This window comes from Lissotriton vulgaris, chromosome 7 (assembly GCF_964263255.1).
Source record: "Lissotriton vulgaris chromosome 7, aLisVul1.2, whole genome shotgun sequence".
In the NCBI taxonomy this organism is placed as follows: domain Eukaryota; kingdom Metazoa; phylum Chordata; class Amphibia; order Caudata; family Salamandridae; genus Lissotriton; species Lissotriton vulgaris.
The window spans coordinates 854,156,138-854,174,157 of NC_141695.1; the positions used below are offsets into that span (position 1 = coordinate 854,156,138).

Consider the following 18,020-nt stretch of genomic DNA (forward strand, 5'->3'; position numbering starts at 1 on the left):
ACATGCTTGTGGTTTTACCAGGTCGATTGATACAACTCTGTTCTCCTTTTTACCAGCAAGGGGCGGTAGTACTATTGATCTTGTTCCAGTGACTGCCTAGACAGGTACTGCTTTTCTGTAAGAAGGCCCAAATTCCTTCTTAACCGCAATTTTTTCTCTGACTAGATCCCCAATCTTTGGAATCCAGACAGGCCTTGCTGGGGCTGTTGCTTGTGGTGCCTCGTCAGTGGTATCTGGCTGTTGCTTTAACTTTATGTTGCTTAAGGATTTTCTTGTTTCATTCAGTTCCTGTAAAACAGCCAAACGATCTTTGATGTCAAAGTCTGTTTTATTATCTTGTACCACTGATACCTGACTATCTAAGTCCTGAATTCTCATTCTAATTCCGAACAATAGTTCGTATGGGCTGAAACCTTTTAGAGAATTTCTTGGCAAATTGTTAAGACTGGTCTGGACACTTATTAAATGTTTGACCCACCCAGCGCCTGAACCTAATACCTTCGCTGTTATAGATCGCTTTATGTCTCGGTTTTTTCTTTCTACCACACTATTCCCTTCGGGGTGCGACGGACAAGAATACCGCAACCCAATTCCCATGCTGGCCATGGCCTCCCTATAAGCTCGAGAGCTGAAAGCAGGACCCTGGTCAGAATGGAACGTGGTAATTGCGTATGTGCCGATAAAGACTCGCAGATCTTTTATAACCGTTCTAGCGTCAGCCGAGCGCTGGGGCCACATTTTTAAGTGTGTTTAGCCTTAACGATGTACAATGGTACGCATTTCTCTTTTTTGATAGCGCGGTTAGATTGCCTAATGCTTTCTATTTACACTACACTGGCCGGTTCTCCACTGCGATCTCTGTTGCAGTCTTCACAGTTTTTTGCAAACTCATGAATGCCTTCACTCATTTCCGGCCACCAGTACTCTGATTCTAATTCTCTCAGAGAGTCCCTGATTGTTTGGTGTCTCAGACCCAACCCCATATGTGCTTCCTGTAATAGGAAGCCCCTCCGGTCCCTGTTTGGAATTACCCTATCCCCCACTCCAGGGATTCGAGCAAAAGGAACAGAGTTTGTATCGATTACGTATGCATAATTGAGTGGATAGTTCACGGGTAGGGCTGCACAGTCGCCTTTTACGGTCGTTTTTACTGCCAGGATGGTTTCCCCGTCTATGTATTTTTCTGCACGCTTTTTTGTGGCTACGGAAACCGGTTTAGTTGCTTCCGCTGTGGCTTTGTTAGCCAATGAATTCCCTGCAACGTGAACGCCATCACGTTGAAGACTCTGTGCGTGTATCACGTGATTCTTTTGTAGTTCTTTCTGTAAAAGAGCTACCTGTTTCCAGAGCAATTTATCCTTTATTCTGGCACCTGTGTCATCTTTGTAATCGTTTTCAATCCAACTCTGCAGTTTATTATTGTAAGAGTTGACGCATAAATGAGAATCGCACACGATTAGTGTCAGGAATTCACGTTCTGCATTTTCAAGCGCCATCTTTAAAGATCTGATTTCAGCTCTCTGAGCCGAACAGTTTCTTACTGATTCGGTTTTTGTTACTTTCGGTCTGAATTTACCGCACAGCCAACGACCTTTAATAATCGCACACGCTGCATCGTAGGATTTGCTCTCTACGTTGAAATGCTGTACAAATCTATCTGTATAGATTATACAGGCGTACTGTGGGAGAGGCAGAAGTTCGATTGGCAGAGGATATTCTTCTTCATATTCTAAATCATTCAATTCTTCGAATTGCGGGGCGAAATAGTATTTCACATCTTCCGCTCCTAGAGAATCTATACACTGTATCCATTTCGGATCCAGTGACACTGTAGGCAAGTTTACTGGGCTGAATAGCGCCTCGAAGGCGGATTCCGCTGTGAGGATATTAATCCTTTTACCGTGTGCTAGTTCTCGTTCATTTGCTAATGCAATTTGCACTACTTTCACAGTTCTTTCTGTGTGACTGAATGTTTTTTCTACTTGTGTGTACAAGTGAGATTTAATTGAAATTGGTACCTTTTCTCCCTCATTAGAGGTCAGGTACGTGAATCCGCATCCTCCTGGGATGACTCGGATTACAAGATCGCCTGTGTTGTCACGTGTATATAATTTTGTTTTAGCTAACATGTCTGTTTGCAGTGATCTCAAAATTTCTGTGTGTTTTTGAGCCCAAATGATTTGTTTAAAATCAGGTTTAATTAGTTCTTAAAGAGGTTTAACCCTCTCTGCGTAATTTAGAATGTATGTTCTTCCGAAATTCCGAAAATCTAGTATGGATTGTAAATTCTTCAGCGTTTTTGGAGCTTGGAGTACAGCGCACTTCTCTAAGAAGTTGTCCGCTAGGCTTTTTCCTTCACTTGATAATTCGTACCCTAAGAATAGTACTGTCAGATGGGCAATTTGAGACTTTTTAAAGTTGAATTTGTAACCCTCTGCCGCGAACCCAAGTATAATGGTGTTCACTCTTTTCAAGTGAGTATCCAAGTCGTCGTCTGTGAGATAGATATCATCTACGTGAGATAATGCCTCATCATCATATATTTGTAGTAACTCTGTTACCCTAGCTGAGAATAGTCCTGGGCTGTTCTTGAACCCCTGTGGGAGTCGACAGAAATTTTCTGCGACCCAAATGCTGAGAAAGCGGTCAAGTATCTGCTTTCTGGTGCAATGTTTTGACAAAAGAAACCATTAGATATGTCTAATGTCGTTTTATATTTTTTCCTAACTATGTTATTCATTAGGGCTGCACTATGCGAGTTTTGTACTGCAAATGTTTTGCAACATGCATTAAGGTGTCTGTAGTCCAAAACTAGATGATATGAATTGTCTGGCTTGGAGACAGGAAACAAAGGATTGTTCATTTGAGAGGTGCATATTTCAATCACCCCCTGGTATTCAAGTTGATCTAAGATCTCCCTGACCTGTTTTTTAGCTTCTTGCTTAATGGGATACTGCCGTTGGGCAGTTGGTTCACTTTTTAACTGGATTTTGTGTGGAGGTGAGTCCTCATCCCATCCTACATGATTTTTATATAATGCCGGTGCCTGGGCTACTGCCCATTTCCTTGCATAAGTATATTTTTTGTGAATCGGAATGTGATTCGAGAAGGCAGGCATAATCATTTCTTCGCCACGAGGGCACTCCCTGACAAACTCTGGGGGCCAATCTTTTTCAGCTAACAGAATATCATAGCCTTTTGAGAGTTTATCCCAAAATAGACCCTTTATTTTCCTAGTCTTATCACCCTTTATACGCAATGTTATTTCGTATATTTTATGGGGCTCGCTAAGTCTGGTGTCGGCAGTTTCAACCTGAATGAATTCATTCGTGTCCACTGTCTCCAGATGACTCATCAAGATCTTGCGGGCTATACTGATTTCTGCTGCACTGTCTAACATTGTCTGTGCCCACTCCCCGTTTTTCAACGGTGTCCTCAGTATTCTCAGCATGGTTGATTACTCTAATACTGGCTACCTTCTTTTTCGGAAATTGAGATTTTTTACTCTGAGCAGGTTCCTTGTCTTTGGACTTGGTGTGCTCTCCTGGGTCTGACCGTCCTCTTCTTTCCGATTTCTGCGAAAAAGATCGAGAGGGACGTGTATCAATACTTTGATATCTATCAGGTTTTTTCAAATTATCCCTATTTCTAAGGTTGTATCTTTTTTCAGAGGGCTCCCTCTGGGGAGACTGGTGTTCTCGAGTCGGAGTTCTTTCCCTCCGTCGAGGAGACCTTCCTCTGGACTGGAAAACTTTTTCCTTGGGAGTGGATTGTTTATTTCCATCCCAGCTCTTTTTAGGAGTGTTTAAATTATTTTTAATAAATAATTTTTCAGGATTTTCGAGCAGTTGGGGCTTTACTGGTTTCCCACCCAAGCTGCCTCTACCTAATTCTTCATAGCATTTTTCTATGATTCTGGCAAGCTAAATTGGCTGATCTGTTAAATCTGTTTCCTTCAACTTCTGGCGGATCGCCACAGATGCTGCTTCTCCCTTTATGTTGGCTAATAATATAGCCGAGACCTGCTTGAAGTCTTTCAGTAATTTCATACCAAGAGTTAAAGCAGGTTCTGGACCGTATTCATTTTGAATCTGTTTTAGCACTTCTGGTATTACCGCCATGGACGGAACACCATGTGTTTTTGTGTAAATGGAAGCAAAGACTGTACCCCAAGTGTCACAGTCCTCCACGTGTGGTGCGATTCCCATAGGAAGGCAGATGGTCAAGATTCTGTGTTTCTCAATAGGGGTAGTATCCGGAAATACTGCCTCTATTTGAGTGATTTTCTGTGCTAACCAGAAAGGAATTTGTTCCCGTTTTATGGGTGTTTTACCAAGACATGACTGAATGTTCTGTGGTGTGATTTTATTGGTGTTCCCCTGATGAGGGGTCAGCTGTGGTACGTTAACAGCTGGTTGGACTGTTGCAGTCCGCATTACATATTGGACTAATTGCCTATGTATTTTTATTAGTGTTTTTAGCTGTACTAACAGCTCTTCTTTTGACATTTTTGCAATGTCCGGGTGTGGTGTGTAGCTGGCTAGAACCAGCCACGTTGCTCCTGGTCTACCTAGTGGACCGAGCCTGGTAATATGATCATTATGTTTTAGGGCGCCATTAAACCAGAGCAGATGCTCTTGGAATTTTAGTGGGATTTCAGTCTCCTCGAAAGGAGCGTACTCATCCGGAGGTTTCTCTATTTTGTAATAGTGAAACTCTTTTGTGCTAGCGTTTGCCGCTGGAAAGTTTATCCATGAATAGAATACCTCTGTCTGCCGATATTCGTGTGCCTCTATCACAAAGACGACTGTGCCACCTTGTGTGGTCAGTCCATTTTCTATAAGTTTTAACGTTATAGATTTTCTTAAATGTGCCGGGATGATTATTGCACCCGGTTCAGTAGTCCCGTCGGGACCCTGCTGAGTCGCATCTGCTGCGGCCCCAGTGGTTCCGTTTTCTCCTGGCATTGTATAAATGCAAGGTTTTGCAGAGCAGGTCTCCAAGGAGACAAAGATTAGGTGCACAATATTTTGGAACACTGTATCCTTCAACGTTGAATAAACCAGAGATTTACATAGGAATCTCTTCCTACTGAGTTCGGGCGGATTTTAACCTTTCACCCACTCCAGACGTCTATTGGAGTATTTACGGGAGAAAGGGGTCAGTGTGAAATATGCACGACTGAGTTACTCTAACGTCTTGCGTTAGTTTATCGCCTTACCAAACGTTTGGGCGCCATGTAGTGTAGTTCCTATTTTCCCAATAGGCCCTGCGCATTGGAATAACATAAACAGTAGTATCGACGTAGAAGTGCAGATCTTCCAGGCCTCCACTGACTATGCTAAACTTAATTGGGTTTGTTACCAACTAGCTCAGAGGTCACTGGAAACTTTCTTGACTGAAATAGGAAGTGATCAGCTTCCCTGGCACAGCCAAGAAGGGATTCAGTTTTCCAACAACCGTGCAACATGACAACTTTGCTCCTCAGATCAAGAGTCAATCTCTAGGGTCGTGTGAAACAATAGACAGTTATTTTACTCAGTCAGTGGTTGTGCAGTTTACTTTCACAATATGTAGAGAATAGAGAGACGGGCGTTTTCAATAAAGGGTAACATTTATTGAACAGTCTTTCTTCTCGTACAAGAGAAATGAATTGCCACAATTGCAAGACTTGTTATTATAAAAAGTACGTACAGTAAGATAAGTATTGCGAAATAATACTGTAAAAGCATTGATATGGTTTCTTAGCCATACAATGGTTTAAAATGAATAAAACTAATATACATTCATATATACATTAGGCTAAAATACTCAACTGGTGCTTCTAACTACGCCTACCCCAGTGTACCTGACCTAAGCCTAATACTTGGGAGGGGAGTAAGTAAGTAGCTTTAGTTTAAGTTGGTTTTGCCAAGGTTTGCTTCAAGAATTCTCTCTAAGGGTTTAGTCAACACCATACCTCTGGAATAGAATGATGGAGGTCTAGTATCTCCTTCAGGGGGTCGATATCCCAGTCACCCGCAAGGGTAGACTAGAAACGCCGGAGCTGGATTTCTCTGCAGGAGAAAGACAGCGTCTCTTCTCAGCGCGTCGCGGAGGAGGAGGAGGGGCAGCGTCCGCGGGCAGCTTGCATCTGCTGGGCTCTTGCAGGGGACGGCTGTTCAGCTCCTAAGTTCACCACACCATCGTTCGCTAGTTAGCAGCGATAGCAGTAGCGATAGCAGCTATGGTATCATCAGCATGACAGCTTCTTCAGCAGCAGCGAGACAGCTGGCAGCATCAGCGATGGCATTAGCGTAAACAGCAGCAACATCAGCAACACAACAGCGTTTGCTTAAGGCAACGTTGGTAATATTTATACCTGAAAGGTGCCTTGTTTGACGTAAGTTTTTGGACATAAGACGTCAATAAAGATGTCACTAGGAAGTGATCGTCTATCAATGCTCATTAGAGTTCTATTACTAATCAAAACACAGCAAGCAGGGATTTCCAGGTTGCTGAGTTTTTATCTTGTTGAAGAACTCGGAGTGTTGATCTAGGAATCTCAGATAGTAACTTCTGCTATGTCATTGCACTCATTGGTTGCAAAGGAAGTGGCAGAGAAAGCTATTCTGAAATGTGGCTCTGTTCGTGTGAGGCCAGAGACGAGTTTCTGAATATTGCACTTGAACGGTTATGCCAATATAGAGAATAAATGGATTTATAGCCGAATAGGGGCATAAGGTCACAGTATCGATCAGGGCACTAGATTAGAACGCAACAACACGCAAGTTACAAACACCACTTTTTGTGCTATATTTTTGACATTGGTGCTCTTTGATTGACTAGGTACCTCTATCGGGGGTCCGTGGGGCTAGCCCGCGCCCTGGTTTGGCAATTTCTCTGGTGGAGGCCTAGCCTGGAGCCCTAGCGTTCTCTTAAGTTGGGGTGGTTGGTGGGAGGGCGATAGACCTTTACCGCCGAGAGTCTCGTGCTTATGGTTACAAGTATGGGACGGGTGGGGGGAAAAGGTGGGGTGGGGGGGAGAGCCGGGGGGTGTTTGGACAGTTTGTTGGGGGGGACACCGTGGGGGGGTGGGGGGACCCTGGTTGCTTGTACTTGGTCATGTTTGCTGCTGCGCTGTTTCCTGCTCCCGCACTAGGAAACACACACGTGCCCACGCCACAACGTCGGAATGGCAAGTGCACTAGACACACAAGTGAGTGACCCCTCCAGACTCAGTCTCCTGACCTGGAATGTCAGTGGCCTCGGTAATAAGATTAAGAGGGGGCTTGTGAATGCATACATTAAACGGCTAGGTCCTGATGTCATATTTCTACAGGAGACACACCTCAAGGGGTCTAACTGCTCCTTCATTGCCAGGGGTCGATATACAGTGTTGGCCCATGCGGGGTACACGTCAGATTCAAGGGGTGTGGCCATTATCCTTAAGACTACCTTCCCATTCAGCATCACACGCACGTGGGTAGACCCGCAGGGCACATGTGTTGGAGTACAGGGGAAATGGCGTAGACGCACGTACACTCTAGTGTCAGTATATGCCCCCCCCCAAACTACAGGCTAACGCACTCAAGACGCTGGCAAACATACTTCTAGAATCGGCCGACACCATCTAATTGGTGGGCGGGGACTTCAATGATGTCATGGACAGGCGACTAGATCGCACAGGGTTGACGCAGGCTAAGAACACCCAGACACCACTGGCTCAAATGATTACCACGATTGGTCTCACTGACGTTTGGAGGTGGCTACACCCGGGGCAACTTACATACTCCTTTTATTCGGCTCCCCATAAAGTGTTTTCAAGGCTAGATTATATCTTTATGTCTAGGCAAGACTTAACCACGGACTCTACCGCTGAATACAGGACGAGGGGAATCTCGGACCACTCGCCTTGACTGATCAGAATAGGCCACAGACATTGCACACCGGGGACCACCTGGCGTCTGGACGCCTGGGTCCTCAAAAACCCTGTATTCCTGAAGGGGATGCGAACCGATGTGCGAGTCTATCTAGCTGACAACGAGGGAACGGTGGACTCAGGAGTAACCCTTTGGGAAGCCCTGAAGCCGGTTATGAGGGACAGGATAATGAGCAGAACTAGGGAGGAGAAGAAAAAACTTCAGGAAACGGTAGCGGAGGCCGAAAAGACTATCGTGGATCTTGAGAGGGAACACCTGTCCACCAAGTCCCCCATCGCATTGAGGAAATTGGTAGATGCACACCGGCTATACAGGGACCTAGTGACGAATGAGGCTAAGACACAAAACCTGGCTACCCTTCACCGTCTCTATGACGTGGGGGACAAGCCGGGCAGACTACTAGCATGGCTTAGTAGGAGGGAACGGGCGGCGCGGTGGATCGAGCAGGTTAGGGATGCGACCGGGGGCCTTGCCTGTCAAGACTCGCACATTGCAGAGGCCTTCGCTGTCCACTACGAGGGTTTCTATACAGCAAGGGATCACGGTTCGAGCGAGGATGCTCTCCGTTATATAAGTCAGGTGGACATTCCATCCCTAGAAGCAGACTCAGCTAAAGCCCTGGACGGTTACATTACGACAGACGAGATCACATCAGCAATCGGTAAACTGAGGCCTGGAAAGGCACTGGGGCCCAATGGGTTCCCGGCAGAATTTTTTAAGTGCACGATGGACATCCTTACTCCACACTTGAGAAACCTCTTCGCGGGCTCCTACCAGGACGGGAGGCTCCCTGATGACCTCTCTACGGCAATAATCATCCCCATCTATAAAGAGGGTAAACCGAGAGAGGAATGCTCATCCTACCGACCGATATCCCTCCTCAACACCGAGGTGAAGCTTCTCGCGACTATCCTGGCGCTCCGGCTACGGACGGTGATACCAGACCTGATTCACCTTGACCAAACCGGCTTCCTCCCTGACAGAGCCACAAAATTCAACCTCCGACGAACACACAATTGGCTTCAAGAGGTGAGCGAAAGAGAGATGCCACATTGGTTCCTCTCCCTCGATGCGGAAAAGGCCTTTGATGCGGTTCACTGGCCGTTCCTGCAAGGGGTACTTGAGAAATTCGGCTTTGGCCCAAAATTTTTCGAGCATGGGTTTGTCTCCTATACACGGCGCCGCGAGCCAGGGTGAGAGTGAACGGGAGCATGTCCCGAGAATTTCAGATCCGGAGAGGGACCCGCCAGGGATGCCCTCTGTCGCCCCTTCTCTTTACGCTCACCATTGAAATCCTGGCGGCCAGGGTCCGACAGAACACGGCAATTAGCGGTTTCAGATTGACAGACGCAGATACAGCTCAGGAAAAGTTGTCCCTATATGCGGACGACGTCCTCCTATACATCACGGACCCGGAGACGACCATCCCGGAGCTCTTCAGGGAACTGGAAAATTATGGTGCCCGATCTGGTTATAAAATTAACTGGCATAAATCGATATTATATGACCCAGGGGGAGGTGGCCGTTGGACGACTCTGCCCCACCAACTAATAACTACTACGGAGGGCTTCCAATACCTAGGGATTTTTATCACTCTTGACAAGTCACTCTCACTTCAGAAGAATATAGATAGGGTCTCACAGAACTCGACCGCAGACATGGAGAGATGGCGAAGCCTGCCACTTACACTTGTAGGACGAGCCACCCTTTATAAAATGATCATACTTCCCAAATACCTGTATGCCCTACAGAATGAATATTATTCCCTCCCAGACACACTGCTCAATAGGATACACTCGGATCTCCGGGCATTTCTATGGCTAGGAAAGCAACCTAGGATAGCGCTGATCACGCTTCAGAGGCACCAATATAGTGGCGGTATCCCGCTCCCAAACCTGGAAGCCTATTATTGGGCGGAACACATGACCCCGATTAATGAATGGTTCCACTTGCCAGCAGATCATCCCACCTATGCCCTAGAGCGACACACACTATCCACACACAACCTATTGCACTACCTATACGGAGGGTCGACACAGAGTAAACTGCTCCCGGCTACGCGCCTGACACTACAAGTTTGGAAGAAAGCAATGAAACGCACAGGGTGGGACGAGACCCCCACTTGTCAGACGCCCCTCTGGCACTGTACGTGGCTGCGCGAGCTACACAAATTAAAAGGCTTCAAAAGATGGGACGACATTGGTATCTCCACCATCGGCGATGTCATAGCCAGGGGAGAACTGAAGTCCTTTCAGAAAATGAAAGCTGACTATGGCCTACAACGCTCGCAGCTGTTTAAGTACACCCAGTTCAAACATGCGTGGAAAGCGCAACAGATACAGCTGTCAGACTTGCCCGAGTACGCTCAACTAGAGGGGCGGCTCCTGCAGGAGAGGATTCAGGGGAAAGCAGTCTCACTTACGTACAAAACACTAACCAACAACATGCTGGGAGACCTGGCGAAGCTTAGGGATACATGGGAAAGTGAGGTAGGCCCACTGGAAGATCTAGACTGGAAGTTAGTTCTGATGCACCCCCGAGAGGTAGCGATAAAATCGAGGCTCCGCCTCATCCAGTATAATATACTACATAGGACATACTACGACAGGGTACGGTTGTATAAAATGGGGAAGATAGAGAATGACAAATGTCTCCGGTGTCAGGGGAATGGGGGGGGCTTCTATCATACAATATGGGACTGCACAGTGATTCAGGCATACTGGTCCCAGGTCTTCTCGGAACTGCAGGATGTACTCGGAGTCCCGGTGCCACAGGAGCTGAAGCTGGCTCTATTAGGAATGTCTAACAATGTGGATTTAACCCGCCCAATGTTGATTTTTCTGGTCTTAGCACTGGTGGTGGCAAAAAGGGACATCGCGAAACAATGGGGGTCCCCTACTCCCCTGGACCTGGAGGAATGGAGGCAAGGGCTAGACCTCTACATGGCGGCTGAAAGGGTGACCTACAAATCTAGAGGGTGCCCTAAGAAGTTCCGCAGAATTTGGACTAAGTGGAGACAATACCATGGTCTGGATGGGGGACTGGCGAATGATTGAGTCTATCGGGGTAATAGCGATGTATGTATGGGAGGGCGGAAGGAGATGGAGGGGGGATAGAGAAATTGGAATTTTGATATGTGGTCATTTTCTACAATTCTGTAATGTACCGCATGTGCGCTGTGGGTTTTCTTTGGGAGGGGGGGACTGGTGCTAGAGGGAGGGCCGCAGCTGCTTATGTGACTATAGAGTCCAGTTCTATGCAACCTAGTACAAATGTTTCGGGCAACAAGTTGGGGTATGGGTGGAGGGGGGGTGGTCGAAGAAAAGTAGAAAAGCAGGTGCAAAGACTTTTTCATTAACAGTGTTATTCGTATCCTGCCACATTGCATATAGCGCTTCTATGGACAATATTGCCCAACCTTCAAGATGCGGGCTTGAAAGCTTGGTAGTGTCTTATTTCACGTCTTATGCCTTGTTTAACTCAAAGCAGGAATGTGGTTTGTTGTGATTATGCAATGTCTGTACCTGCAATAAAAATTAAGTAAAAAAAAAAATCATTTGTATAAAACCAATGGAATTCAACAGTTATAGTTAGCTGAGCTAACTATAACTTATGCCCCTGCAATGCCCTGCTTATGACCTCAAATATTACATCACTCATGACATGGTCAGTGACATCATTGATGACATGGCTGATGACATCTCCAATGACATCACAGATGACATCACTGATGACATCATCTAAAGCAGTACTCACACACCCACTCACACCCCTATACAACCTCTCATACACCCGTTCACACACCCACACAACCACTCACATACCCATTCACAGACCCATACAAGTACTCACACAACCACTCATTCATCCATAGAGCTACTCCTAAACTCTGTGAATGAGCGCATGAGTCTCTGATTGGGTCTGTGAGTGAGTGCATGAGTCTCCGCGTGGATCTGTGAGCAGGCGTGTGTGTGTCTGAATGCTCTCTGTTTTGGCCTCTGGTTTCCTGCTTGTTTCTCTGCCTCTGTTTTGCCTTTCCTGCCCTCTGCTTTGCCCTCTTCTGCTCTGTTTTGCATTTGAAGCTTTTTTTCTGACCTCTGTTTTGCCTTTTCTTCTCGATTTTCTGCCCCCTGTTTTGTCTTTTTTGCTCGTTTACAACCCCCTTTCTTGCCTTTCCTGCTCATTTTTCTGCACTCCCTTTTCCATGGTGTGCTCGTTTTTTCCCTCTCTATTCTCTGCACAGATCTCATAAGTCTCAGTTGTGTGGTGTTTGTGAAGGAGGGAGATGGGTGGGGTACTTATATACCTCAGTTATGGGAGATTTCTTGGGTTCTTACATGCCTCAGTGTGTGGCCTTGGTGAATGAAGGAAATGAATTGGGAATGTCTCAGTAGTCTGGTCATTGTAAAAGAGTGAGACATGTATGGCCCTTACATGTCTCAATTGTGTGGTGCTTGAGAAGGAGGGAAATGTCTGTGATTCTTACATGTCGCCATTGTGTGTGAGTTTTTTTAAGGAGTTGGATGTATGGAGTTCTTACATGTCTGAGTTGGTGGCATTTGTGAATGAAAGAGAACTCTTAGTAGTGTGGGCTTTTAAACGTCTCAGTTGTGTCACCTTTGTGAATGAAGGAGATGTGTTGGGTACTTAAATGGCTCGGTATTGTGGTCAGTGTAGAAGTGGGAGAGATGTGTTGTCCATCTCCTTGGGGCCCAGAATTAACTAAATGGGGAAGCGGTCCATGCGTCCCCACCTCCCTCTGCTCATTTTGGCCCCGGGCACCTCATCCCCTGGGGTCCTGCCATACCTCAATAGGGGAGGGGGGCCACACAACCCCCTTTCCTGGGCTGATTTTGGCCATGGCAACCCAATCTCCCGGGGCCTGGCTTCTTCATTGTGGGTGCCCTGGAGCCCACCCAGAGTACCCAGTCACTACTGTTGGGAATTGCGAGGGAGCCTCAAGGCCCATAAAGTCCCTGCCGGCTACCCGCCTCGTGCAGGAGCAGGCATTGCTCTCAGACAGGGATTTGCTAAACATGCAGCTCCCTGTCTATGAAAGCAATATTTTTGTCTGTTTCCTTGCCCGCTTGACAGTGGGCAGGTAAACAGATGAAAATGTTGCTCTCAACAAGAGGGAGCAGTTTCACAACTCTCGCTTGCAGGGAGCAGAGTTTGTGTTTGCTCTGACTTCACAGGAGCTGCCAAAGCTCCCACCACATCAGAGCAAACTGTGTTGTCCTGGGGGTCGGCCCCTCTCCCAGTTTTATTTATTTAATAGGCCCCAGGAAGGTGGTGGTCCCCTGGGGGCCCGCTCCCCCCTTTAATACTAGTTTATTGCCCCAGGGAGGTGGTGATCCTCGGGGGTTCTTCAAACCCCAGAAGGGGGGTACATACAGTTCTCCTCTGTTTATAAAACTAAAGCCCCTGGGAGGTGGTGGTCTCTGGGGTTTAAACGAAGCCTGGGAGGGGATTCATGTGCCCCCCTCCATTTCTAAAGATAAAGCCCTGGAGAGGTGGCGGTCCCTGGGACTCCAAGAGACTCAGGAGGGGGCCCTGTGCACCCCCCTACTTTTTTAAACAATGCCCCCTGAACCTGGTCTACCCGGGGGCTCATTTCAAAACAAGCACAGGAGCCTGCGCTTGTTTTTTTTTTTGTCGGATTCACATATCCACTGCGATTTTCAGTGAAAATGTATTTTACAAAAATGTTGTTGAGCCCTGGTGGGGGTCCCTCAGGGACCCCAACACCAGAGCTAAGGGGTCAAGGTATTCATACTCTGCCCGATTTTCTTTTAAAAAAATGTTTTTTCTGGGAGTCCCAGGATGGCTGCCAACACTTCCTGGTTGAAGTGTTGGCTCCCAAGATGACTGTGAGCCCTTCCTGGTTGAAGTGTTGGCAGCCAATCAGATCTCAGCACGAGATAAGGAGGATTAGCTGAGGAGCCACATCCTTATATATACAAATTTGGTTTTGTTTCTTAACGTTAAAACTACTGAACAGATTTACACCAAATAACAAAAAGCACTCTTTGTGGATCAAGATCTACCTTATTGCCAAATGTGGTGTAGTTCCGTCCAGCAGTTTGGATTGTAGCCGTGTTCAAAATCCCTATGGGAATTAACATGGGAAAAACACTTTTTTTGACCCCTCCCCCCTTTTTCTCAACATCCCACTAGACAAATTATCCCCAAACTTTCCATGCACAACAAGAATCACAGGGACGCTTTTTGGGGGAAACTTTTGTGAAGATTCGCAAAACTGATCAAAGGTATAGGCAAGTCAAAGAACGCTTTTCCTATGGAAACATGGTCTTAACTATAACTACTTACTGGAGACCATCAGTAGGCTATCATTAATGTCATGTGTTTGAATCCAGGGAGGTCAACTCAGCCTTCATTCTTCCCAGATCAATCTAGTTTGGCAACAATAACCATCACTAGCTCCATGGGATCTCTTTGAGAGGTGAAGGAGCACTCCACAAATATGCCTTGTATGTTAAAAAAAAGGTGCTAATTGATAATTGAGAACATTTTATATAGTAGGTGGACAGCATTTCAACCAATGATACAAGAAAATGTTGTTTATCTACCAATACTAATATTTTACCCATTAAAAACATGCATAAGAAACTGACAATATCATTATGAAAGCCAAGTGTGTCAGAAAAACAGAAACTCATTTCCATAATCGATATTACTTGCCATAATTTACCAACTTGGATTAACCACGAATGGGATCATTTAGAATTTGGTGGGCAGGGGTAATCTGCAAAAAATGTGTTTCACTGGCAGTGCCCCCGCTGGCGGAAACATTATACTAACGCCCCGACGGACTTGGAGCTGTTCCTTTAGGGCATTAGAGAGTCCGCCCTGTTTAGAGTGGACAGTCTGATGTGCTTTTTGTTCTGTTCAAGACCACAAAGTAAAGCCCAGGGGTTCTAAACAGAAATAAAAATGAGTGCCGCGCTCTGGGAGAAAACTCTCAAGCAGTCAAGATCATTAGTATTTTCTCTTAAAAAACAAAATCCCACTTTGGACCAGCCACCAAATTCTGAGTGAGGACTTATTTTTAAATCTGTGTGCGTAAATCATGCCAAAATGTGAATTTGTGAATTTAACTTTTCTTTCCTCCTGCACAAGAAAAATCCTTATGTACCCCTTAATCACCCACGAAATATGAAGGTGTTCCCTTCTCTTTCCTAGTCTGGAAACCCCCTTACTTATGTTGTCAGTAGAAGTATGTTTATGTGGATTTACAGGGTGTAGAAGTAAAAACAAAATGTTTGTGACTAACAGCAAACTTACGGCCATTTTGATCAATGTTACCTCTACTTCACACGCTTCTCTGCAGTCCTCATCATGAAGCTGGAAGTTACTATAACAAAGCAGAATTTCCTGCATAAGATGCTAGCGCAGCATTACCTGCTCATCCCTACATAATTGAAAAATGCCCCCATACCAAAAAGCAATGTCTTTGTGTTCGAGAAGCTGAAGGAGTTTGAACCAACCAGTCATCCAAGAAGGGGTGGATTGAAATCCCTGCTCAGTGAAGAATTACTACCAGCAGTGTAGTACTTTCATGAACCCTCTTAGTGATGACCTGAGGCATAATGGCAGCTCCTGGAACTATACATGCAAATCTCCTCGCACAGAACTTCAGGGACGTCTGGTGGACAGATTACCTGGAAATCAGGAATATATGAGGCTACTGATGAGTAGAAGCAGGAAGAGGTGGGATCAACATTCTGTTTTTGCTAGGTCACGCGGTAGCTGGGGTGGAGTGGCACACCTCATTTATGTAAGTACTGAGGCAAGGAAAGGTAACCCGAGTAGTGAAGGTTCCTGTAAGTAAGCAGCACATTCTCTATTCTACAACCGAAAATCTGCACATGATAGCAACTGGAGTCACAAGCTAGGAAGCAATTGGAAAGACACTGATGGTGCTCAGAAGGGCGTGTCTTTGAGGTCCCCTTGCAGTTCACATTTAGCATCAGTGTGTTTGTCAGTGTGTCGCTTACCGCTTGCACACCCAGATGAAGCTTGTGTCTCCCCGTCTTCGTGAACAACCCAAATGATGTCAAATGCACACTGATATTGGTAAATCACTTCTGTGCTTCTTGTACTTCAACTGGCTGTGCCTGCTTCACTTTTTATGCGTTTTTTGTGTGAAATGCCTTTGAGTGTTTTCCTTCTATGTAAACTGTAAATAAGGTTTTTATTACCGATAACGTGTTAGGTCCTAACTGACTATTGTAAACCGAATAATGTCTATCAAATAACACAGGGAATTCCTCCTGTCCTACGTAGAAGAGAAGATGAAATGTTAAAGAGAACAACTTGAAAGTCCTGAACAATTTAGAAGGTTTCTCAGATCCCACGATTCATTCCTAATCCAGTTTTACCACCCGCTTTGCTGCTAACCCAATATAGCGAGCAAACAACTGTGAAAGAGTCAAGCACCTGGAATTACACACGAGTCAAGCACATGGCTACCTGGGGGGTTGTGTGCTACGAGTTTGGAGATGTTAGCCCACCACCACACCACCACATCAAGCCGATGCTGTACAGAACGTTACAAAAAGGGGGGTTGAACCCATGCAGTCGCGGGGACCTGGGCGCTATATGGTACATATAAGGAGAGGGTCCCCGCGTGTTGTTATGATGTGCCCCAGGATGTGCCACCGGCGATATTTCCTGCATTAGGTTTTGTTTTTTTAAAAAACCTCAACCATTGCTTCCAGCTGTAATAATTATATATTTTTTCTGAATTTCACGTTTTCAACTAAACACACATTACACAAGGTTTCTTTGCACTGCATTGGAAATTACGATACAATGCCCCTTTGTATTGTGACACTAGCAGGCACCGTCTTAGCCATTAAGTAACTCTTCTTTTTCCTTTGTGGAATACATCACTTGACTCCGCCCTCAAACTCCGCGTAGCGGTTTTTGCGGAGTTTGTGCTGACCGGCTGAGGCTACAGCGGCTCTCTCCCGGGTGTTTGTAAGTGCGATCGCGCCCCTTGAAGCATTTCATGGCTAACTGCATTTTAGACTGGCCATATATCTGACGGGCATTCCCGTGTTGTTTTCGTAGGATTGACACTCATCGAGGTTTGACGGAGCGGCTGCCCGTCTATTCACTTTCCTGATCCTTGCGGCTGCGGTGTAAGGGACGAATTGTCGTCGATTCCACCACAGAGCATTGATGTGCTGCATTGACGGTCGGCTGCCTAAATAGGTTTTTTTCCCGCCTTTAAACCCGGAGGTATGTAATGTATTTCTGACTCTTTTACACGAGGTTTGTACATCCATCAAGCCTTGGTAAGCCCACAATGGAGTCTCTGTTTCATATCTTACAGCGATCTCCAGTATTAAAAGGCCCGGTGCCTCAGACCTCATTGGTTACCGAGTAATGTAAGTAATTGTGTCCCTTGGTTAAAGACGACTAGCGGCTTAGGGCCCTTGCCGTTTTTTCATGTAAGTTTTTTCATGTAATTATAGGCCGCATTGTGTTTTCCTGCAGGGTTCTTTTGGTAGGGGCTATAACTCAGTGCAGATTAACCATCATTGTACAGACCCTTAAGTCCTTTTGACTTTTGTACTTACAGTCTGTGCACCTTGTTTGCACCCTCGCCTTCCCAGACACCCTTCATACGGCAAATGACGACTGGGGGGCAACACTAAACTCACCATTCGGCCGAATGGGTGAAGTTTTTGTAAGTTTGCCCTCTGTTTGTTTTTAATCAAGTAGATAATGTGTAATGACAAATAACCTCTAAACTGGTTGTATGTTTTATTCTTTCTCCTCTGTAGTTGCGAAACAATATCGCTGAGATTGACCACGACTTTTGCGTGGCTCACTCATTTCCCACGTTTAGAGCCCAGCTGGGCCTTGACTCCATGGTAATTAATTATAATGAATTTATTACTGTCAAACAGGACGGTTGTAATTTAGTTTCACCACGTAGAAGTCTGACTTCTTGTTTTAACTTTTCAGATAGGATTGCCCCACTCCATTTCTCTCCTGTATGTGTCCTGATGAAGACCCCGCCAAAGGACTTAACGTAGCCTACAGATAGGGGTCGAAACGTCGACG

At 45.8% G+C, this 18,020-nt stretch overlaps 1 protein-coding gene across 1 annotated transcript in view; it reads right to left on the minus strand.

The window, feature by feature from the left end:
- The window catches only part of ITK (IL2 inducible T cell kinase), a 363,906-nt gene that overhangs the window by 72,588 nt on the left and 273,298 nt on the right, over positions 1-18,020 (minus strand). The window lies entirely within an intron of this gene.